The 8,866-nt window shown below is 46.9% G+C and overlaps 1 long non-coding RNA gene across 1 annotated transcript in view; it reads right to left on the minus strand.

Annotated features, from left to right (window-relative positions):
• Nucleotides 1–6,861, minus strand: part of LOC131383759 (uncharacterized) — a 29,400-nt gene extending 22,539 nt beyond the window's left edge. Inside the window, exons 1-3 of the long non-coding RNA XR_009214000.1 lie at nt 6,725–6,861; nt 6,209–6,277; nt 5,974–6,027 (exon numbers count right to left, since the gene is read on the minus strand). This is a non-coding gene — a long non-coding RNA (uncharacterized LOC131383759). The remainder of the gene's footprint in view (nt 1–5,973; nt 6,028–6,208; nt 6,278–6,724) is intronic.
• Nucleotides 6,862–8,866: the final 2,005 nt, after the last annotated feature.

Below are 8,866 nucleotides of genomic sequence, written 5' to 3' on the forward strand. Positions count from 1 at the left end.
TAGTGCCTCCCACAGAACGATTATTAAAAAATCAGCAGCAGGCTGGAGCAGTGGCTCATGCCTGCAATCCCAGCACTTTGGGAGGCTGAGGCGGGCAGATTGCCTAAGCTCAGGAGTTCGTGATTAGCTTTGGCAACACGGTGAAACATCGTCTCTACTAAAATACAAAAAATTAGCCACCCAAGGTGGTGTGCCCCTGTGGTCCCAGCTATTTGGGAGGCTGAGGCAGGAGAATTGCTTGAACCCGAGAAGTGGAGCTTGCAGTGAGCCGAGATGGCGCCACTGCACTCCAGCCTGGGTGACAGAGTGAAACTCCGTCTTAAAAATCAAAAACAAAAACAAAAACAAAAAAACAGCAACAAAATGGGGATAGTCATCCTAATTTTGTTTTTCTAGACTTCTACAAAGGCTCAGCCAGTAATGTGTACAATGTTAAAAGAAATATTTGTGGAATGGAATGAGCGGATGTTGTGTAAACATGCATTGTGCGTGTATGTATTTAGTTCTACTAACCAGAACCCTGGGGGACCAGAACCAGTTACCCCAGTGTCTAGAGAGGAAGAAAGAAATCTCTCCTTAGCTGAAACCTTACTAAGAGCTCAGCCCAGAGCTTGCTTGAAAGTAAAGATATGTCATCCAATTTAATCCCCACACCAACCTCACAGAAAGATCTTTTTATATCCTTATGCTAAGAAAACCTACCACTGACTGTGCCAGATCTGTGCAAGATGCTTTTGAAAAATGTAATTCCCTTTAAGCCCTCACACCATCTCAACGAGACAAGAATTATTATTACCGAAGAGGAAATGGGGTCAGAAAGTTTAAGTGAACTGCTCAAGGGCAAATGGGTACTAAGAGAAGAAAGAAGATGAGTCAGGATTGAACAGAGGCTTACTCTGTTCAAATAAATAAAATTAAATTAAAACGGCTGCCTCTTCACCAACTCATTCCCTGACATTCTCACATGCATTCAGTCGGTGCTTAATAGGAACTGAATTGAAATCTCATGGTGATCTGTTAGAGACTTGGATCTTCTAATAGATGCTTCAAAGGGAGCAGTTTCTATTTCCGGTGCCCACGGAGATCTCGAGGGAGATTTCTCCCCACCCCTGCTCTGGCGTCACGATGTTCTTGTTTTTCTCTGGGCCCTGTGACTCAGCACATGGCTCCAGATGGCTTCCTGCATTTCCAGCCTTGTTGGCTGGGGTGCCCAGGCCCTGGTACAGTAAGCAAACCAAACTAAGTTGCAACAAAGCATCAACACCTCCCCGCCCCTGCCCTCTGTTATGAAGACTTTGTAGTCCACTACTCATAGTGGCCAGTCCCTCCATGGCTCTGCTCCCTCCTTGCCCTGGGATCCCCACACTTGGCCCCAGCACATCTGATGCCTGAAGATGAGATCCAGGAGTGATCATTCTCCCAGCAACCAGTGAATGGGCGAAGGGGCAGTTCTTTTACCCTTTGATCCTTTATTGACTTTAGGCAATTTACTTTCTCAGCCTCAGTGATAAAATGGGGACGCTAATATTGTCTACTTCTGAGGGTTGTAGAGTAAGGGTTGCCAGACAAAATACAGGAAGTCCAGTTACACTTGAATGTCAGATAAATGATGATTTTTTTAAGTACAAGCATGTCCCAAATATTGCTCAAATTTAACTGTGTGTCTCATGACTTTATTTGTTAAATCTGGCAACCTTATGTGGAGTGTGGAGTGAGATAACAAACGCAAAAATGCTTTGTCACCTACGGAGAGCTGTACACTTCATGCTATCTTTTCCATGAGAAGTATGCGTGTATACCCATGGCAACCAGCTTTGTCTGGAGCATAGAACAGGTAGTTTCAGGCAGGTAGTGGAGAATGTGTACCACCTGAGTCTATGAATTGAGATCCCTGGGTCTTGTTTGTCAATGGACTGATCTTTGGACCTTTCACTTCTGAGCCCTCAATGCTTCCATCTTAAATTCTCTCAAATGCTTGAATGAAAAATATAGGAGCAACAGACGCCCAAAACGTTGCCTATTACTGACTGACTGGCATGTGTCATAGGCCAAATCTCCTTTTGATTCTGCGGTTAAAGAAGAAACAAGTAGAATAATTTATAAGTGTAAATCCTTATTTATTACATCTTTATTATGTAATAAAGAATGTATGTGCACAACATTTAGCTCTCATATGTTCTAAGAGCCCTGCTTAACATAGAAAAACAAAAGGAACCAGCATACTATAAATAGACTACAGTGTTTATTTTTGATTTGGGGTGTCTCCTCCTACTAGAAATCTAAATTCTGTGAGAGGAGATATTTTTGCCTGTTTTGTTCCCCAGGACTGAGAACAGTGCCTGGCCCAGGAAGGGTGGATATTTGATCAATTGAAACCAGTTTAACTAGCTACATTAAAGAAAAATAAATGCAGTGAGGCACAGAGGCTCATGCCTGTAATCTCAGCAATTTGAGAGGCTGAGGTGGGAGTATCGCTTGAGCCAAGGAGTTCAAGACCAGCCTGGGCAACAAAGCAAGACTCTGTCTCTGCAAAAAAATAAAAAAATTAGCCAGGTATGGGGGCACATGTCTGTGGTCACAGTTACATGGGAGCCTGGAGCGGGAGGATCCCTTGAGCCCAGGATGTCAAGGCTACAGTTAGCTATGTTCATGCCACTGCACTTCAACCTGGATGACAGAGCAAGACACTGTCAAAAGAAAGAAAAAGAAAGAAAGAAAGAGAAAGAAAGAAAGAAAGAGAGAGAGAAGGAAGGAAGGAAGAAGGGAAGGGAAGGGAGGGAGGGAGGCAGGAAGGCAAAAGAAAGAAAGAAAGAAAGAAAGAAAGAAAGAAAGAAAGAGAAAGAAAGGAAGGAAGGAAGGAAGGAAGAAAGGAAGAAAGAAAGAAAGAAAGAGAAAGAGAGAAAGGGAAGGAAGAAGGGAAGGGAAGGGAGGGAGGGAGGCAGGAAGGCAGAAAGAAAGGAAGGAAGGAAGGAAGGAAGGAAGCAAGGAAGCAAGGAAGGAAGGAAGGAAGGAAGAAAGAGAAAGAGAGAAAGGAAAGAAAGGAAAGAAAGAAAGGCAGGCAGGCACGGGAAAGCAACCTTTCTGGAGCTACTCCAACTCTCTTTCTTGCTAAGGTATAGTCACAGCCCTAAGTTTTTTAGAGTGATTGACACCACTTCCCAACGGAGTCTCCACTAACCATGACCCACTCACTCAAGTGTCCAGTGACCTAGGTTGCTTGATATGCCTTTCCCCAAACTCCCCAAAGAGCTGCTGCTATGTGTTTTTATTTTTTAACAAATGTGCCATTGGCTCCCAAGGCAGTAATGAGTGCCGAGTACTGAGTATTTGGATTCCACCATTGGCTGGCGTCACCAACAAAAGAAGTTCAGGCCCCTGCAGGGACTCCTTGGAGAACTCTTGGGGCTTGCCTCTTAGAAGCAACTCTCTGATGGGGAGCCTGACATTATCGGTGACTAGAAGCAGCTTTGCCAAGTCTTGCTACTGCATTTGGGTCCCGTTACCCCCGTCGCCCTCCTTCACTTCTATGTTTGTTCAGCTGCCAGTGTTCCAGCGTTCTCCCCCCATCATTCTCAAAGCTGCCCCCTCTTCTTCATCCCCATCACCTGCCCTAGTCCAGGCTTCCCCATCTCTCCCAGGACTGTTTTATTTCCCTGCCTATAGACTTTGCTTCCCAAATCCATCTTCCCCACTGTCCCAGAGCAATCCTTTTGAAAACCATGTCTCAGCAGCTGTTGACTTGTCCCACGGCTCCCATTCTATGAGATTTAGGAAGCCAGATGCTCTTCCTAAAATGTTTCCATGTTTCTCTGTGGGAGATGGGTAGAGATGGGAGCTATATTCTCATGGTCATTTCTGGCTTGCTTCCACTGAATTAGATTAGTATAGGAATCAGTCACCTTGCATGGATGCGTGCACACACACACACACACAAGCACGCACACACATATACCTAACAGGTACCACCCAGTCACACATCACATCCACCCAGATGTGGCTTTGGCACCTTTCCCCTATTTTTCACACCAGAAAGCTCATGCTGGTTATTTTTGTGAGCATCAGGCTTTTCTGAATATTTCTGGATGGAGAAATTCACATGTCAGCAAGGTATCAACTTCAGTGTTTTCAATTATGTACTTTTAAATATAACATACATGGATTCATTCTCTTCATTAAAGAATAGGGAGAAGGAAAGGATAGAGAGAGATTTGTGAAAGGATACAAAATTACTAGATGGCTAGATAGGACGAAGAAGTTCTAGTGTTCTATAGCATTGCAGGATGACTATAGTTAATATATAATATAGTATATAGTTTCAAATAGCTAGATGGAGGATATTGAATGCTCCCAACACAAAGATATGATAAAGGTTTGAGACGATGGATATGCTAATTACCCTGATCTGATCACTATATATTATATGTATCAAAACATCACTATGTACCCCATGAATATGTATAATTATTATTTGTCAATTTCAAAGAAAAAAGAGTTCAAGCATCAGAGATAATGCTGAGGAGGTGGACCAGGAAGGAGGAGCCTTGTTTCTTGACATCACCACGGAGTCTCCAGCCAGCCTGGGACTGCTTACCTCGGGCTTCCTGTTGCAAGATATAAATAACCTGCTACATGTTGGGCTGCTGCGAGCAGGTTTTCTGCTCCCTGCAGCTGACAATGCTATCTGAGACACCCCCACCTACCACTGAGCCTCCCTTGTCTTCCACTGTCACTTTAGCTTCTCACCAGTCTTTATTTTTCTACCTAGCACTTCATCACTGGCTGACAAGGTATGATTTTTGAATTGTTTACAAGTTGGTCTCTATTTTCCCATGAGAATATAAGCTCCACGTGGAGAAGGAGTTGGTCTTGTTCCCATGTTATCTGTAAGGCCTAATACAATACCTGGCACATAGCAGGTGTTTGATAAGTATTTGTCAAATAAATGAATGAATGCAAATTTGATCACCTTCCTCCCCGTTCAGAAGATAAAATCCAAACTACTCGGATGGGCAAACGGTTATTCCTGCCCTGGACACTACCTGCTCCACCCACCCTGTGCCAAGCTCCATGTCTACACCCTCTGCTGGGCCTTTGCACAGGCTGTTCTCTCACATGCATTAATTGAGCATCTTCTATAGGTCAGGTGCCCTTTTAGGCATGGGAGATAACTCAAGGAACCAGCCAGCTGCAGTTTCCACCCAATGGAGCTCAGCAGAAAGGAGAGACGTAGGCCGGCAGTACAGTGTGGCCAGTCACAATGCAAGGTGGGATACAGGGAATTAAGAGCTCCACAGTGTCTAAGTAGCAAACTCCAATTCATTTTTTAAGGCCCAGCTCCAATGTCCCCTCTTCTAGGAAGGATTTTCCCAGACCCTGTGTTGGAGCAGATGCTCCTGGTGCTCCCTAAGCCCCTTGGCCTTCTGCTGCCACCGAACGCAGCCCACTCGTTTGTCTTTGCCTGGGTCCTTGTGCACCTCTCCAGGCAGCCTGTGAGCCATAGGGCCAGGAGCGCTGTCTTACTGTCTCCATAGCCCCAAGGCCCAGTGCAGGGCTAGACCTGGCAGTTTTTGTTGGATTCAGCTACTGACTTGTCCCTTCTTTGGCCTGCTCTCCTCCTCTCCAGCCCCCTTCACTTGCTCAAGTTTCAGGTTTCAGGCTGACTCTGTCTCTCCTTTTCACACTTAGGTCCCCAGACATTTCTTTATCTTATTCTAAATTAACCCTTCCTCTTTCGAGGGAAATTTGGGGAGGGGAAGTGCCAGCTTTCTCTTGGGCTGGCTAGCAAAGCTTAGATGAAGGGCCAGAAAAAGGTATCCAAACTCTTAGCAATTGTTTTCCTGCTTTTATTATTCTTTATTCCTCAGGCTAGACCCCTCCTTCCCTCCTTGCTTTCTCCATCTTACATTGCCACCCAACCATACTCCCTTCCCAGAACGTGACAGACGCCTCTGCACCTCTGCACCTGCTGCTTACCTCCGCCAGAGATGCTGTTCCCCACCATCGCTTCCTGATGAAAGCTGCCACACTCTGTGAAGCCAAGTACTCACGTTACCTTCTCAGTATGGCTCCCCCCTTGTCCCCTTCCCCATCCCAAAGCACAACAAATCGCTCCCACGGTGCTTTGTGCTTCCTTGGCTGTAGCTGAATCCCATGGCATTCCGGTGGCTCAACCATGATCACATACTCTCAGATGTGAGCTCCTCATCACCTGGATCAGTGAGAAGTCTGTGCCCAATCTCTCCTTGTCCTTCCAGTGCTCAGCATAGAGCTTGTCACACTGTAGAACCAAATAGATGACTGTTGCTTTGGGTGGCTGAGGTCTTAGGCAAGGGAGTGAGAAGGAGTGGCCACCCTTCCTGGTAACAGCACCTTATTTGCCTCTGGGGAACCATCTTCCCCACTTTCCATCCATCTGACTTGAATGGGGCTGACCAAGATGCAGGGCAAGGCATATGACCTAAGGCAATCGCATCCGACAGTGCATCCCCTGACCTGAGAGATTGCTCCGTGATGGGCGTGTCACCCAAGCCTGGCCCGTGAGATCATGGCAACAAAATTAAAGATGAGCTTGGAAATTGAGTGGAGGGCAGATGAGGGCAGGAGGAAAAGGATAAACCAAAACTAGAATTTGTGCCCTTATAGTGTGTCCCTGAAGTCTAAGATATTTGACAGAGTCTGGCCACACTCATGGCTCTGTGTTCCCAAGGGACCTAAGGGTTCTGACCTCACAATCTGCTCTTGTTGTGGGAGGATCATGATTGGACCTTCTTGTTGGCAGTACCTAGAGTCGAAAGAAGCAAGACATGACAGTGAGCTGCGGAGAAAGAGCATGCATTTTGGAGTCAGATGATCTGAGTTCAAATCTTAGCTCTGCTACTTTCTGGCTGCACACAAGTCCCTTGTCTCCCTGACGCTTTGGTAGCTTCATCAGCGAGACATGAAAATCGATTTGTAAAGTCACTGTCACAAATAAAACATGCATGCAAGTAGCAGTTAGTCATCTACCGCAGTGAATCCATTGTAATTCTGAGTTGGTAGTCTGCTAAAATCATCTAAGGTAGGAGATGTGGAAATGGATGATGAGGCTTAAGCTATGGCCGAGAGTAAGAATGGAGAGGAAGATAGAATAAATATTACCCGGGGAGTATTAGTCAGGAATCTTTTGTTTGCAGTTGACAGAAACCCCACTTGAAAGCATGCTTCACCGGGCGCGGTGGCTCACACCTGTAATCCCAGCACTTTGAGAGGCTGAGGCAGGTGGATCACAAGGTCAGGAGTTCGAGACCAGCCTGGCCAATATGGTGAAACCCCAGCTCTACTAAAAATACAAAAATTAGCCGGGTGTGGTGGCACATGCCTGTAGTTTCAGCTACTCAGGAGGTTGAGGCAGAAGAATCACTTGAATGGGGGAGGCAGAGGTTGCAGTGAGTTGAGATTGAAATCATACCACCGCACTCCAGCCTGGACAACCAAGCAAGACTGTGTCTCAAAATAAATAAATAAATGAAACGAAAATGAAAGCATGCTTAAGCAAAAAACAATCAGTCCACACAGCTCAGAGGTGCATGGCCAGGAGGCTGTGTCTCTGCCTAGTACCCCATTATGGTCCTGCTTTCCTGTGGGGTGACCTGATTCTCTGATTCTCCACTATGCACATGGAGGCCCCAGCTGTCCCAGGCTGGCATATTTGCACAGTGAGCCATCCCTATAGGAAAAGACAGGGTCTCTTCCCCAGCATTTCTCACAAAAGTCTTGGAACTGAGCCTCAATGGCCACTCTTCCATCATGCTCCCATCCTAGAGCCCATGATGGGCATGAGAGATATTCTGATTGGCTGAGCCTGGGCCCTTAGTGCTGGGGGCAGGGGAGTTGGGGGAGCAGGGAGGAGAGAATCCAATCTCACCTTAACTACATGGAGTAAGAGTGGAGACGGGGATCTCTGGGGTGCTGTCACTCAAAGAAGTGGGGTATACTAGGCAAATATAAAAAACAGGTGTGTCTTCCAGAAGGAGTTTAGCCATCCAAGGAAGGTTTGGAAGTGGAAGGCCAGGAAATCAATAGAATCAGAACTAACCAGGTGGTTTTGAGCTTGCAGCCCCTGTCTTTGGTCTCCAGCAGGCCTCACAAGCATGACTCAGTGGTGAGGCTGCCGCACATGTGGTTTCGAAACCAACCTTTCCCCTTGGCCCCAGCACTGCGTTGGCGTGTCCCTGGGGCTGGCTCCAGTGCCCGCCTGGAAATGCCCTCGGTTTGGGCCCCTGCCTGAGTCTCTGGGAAGGTCTTTGATCTCCTCACCCCAGCTCTTCCATTGGCTTCCTCCTCACCCTGGGACAAAGTCTGGCAATCGCTGAGAAAAAGGCCAAATGCCACCTTGCAATTTGCTGGGTCATCCTGGAACAAGTGCTGCTGGGGATCCCTGTCCCTACCCAAGCAGAGGAAAGTTCAGGACAGTGGGCAGATGCCCCCACCCCCAGAAACAAGTAGACCAAGAGGCTGGGCCCAGGGTGCTGGCCGAGACTCTGGCCAAGTGCTTATCCACATTGATAAATGAGGTCATCATAGCTGCTAAGGTCAGTCCTCCTCGGGCATGTAAATAGCAAACAAGCTCATGATTGGAGAACGCCCTTTGAGAGAGGAGGCTCCTGCACGCAGAAGATCCTTCCTGAACACCTCCTGCCCTCCATGTCCGAGCTGCACACTGGAACAGAGAGGTGACTAACACGTAATCCCTACCCCAAATTGCTTGCAGCAATGACAAGAGACAGACAGGTAGCGATCAGCCCACAGTACGGTACACAGAGTCTGTTTATAGGAGGACACTCTGGAGCTTGGAAAGTACAGAGGAGGCATAAAAGGTACAGCTGGG

Source organism: Hylobates moloch, unplaced genomic scaffold, assembly GCF_009828535.3.
Source record: "Hylobates moloch isolate HMO894 unplaced genomic scaffold, HMol_V3 SCAFFOLD_6, whole genome shotgun sequence".
NCBI lineage: Eukaryota > Metazoa > Chordata > Mammalia > Primates > Hylobatidae > Hylobates > Hylobates moloch.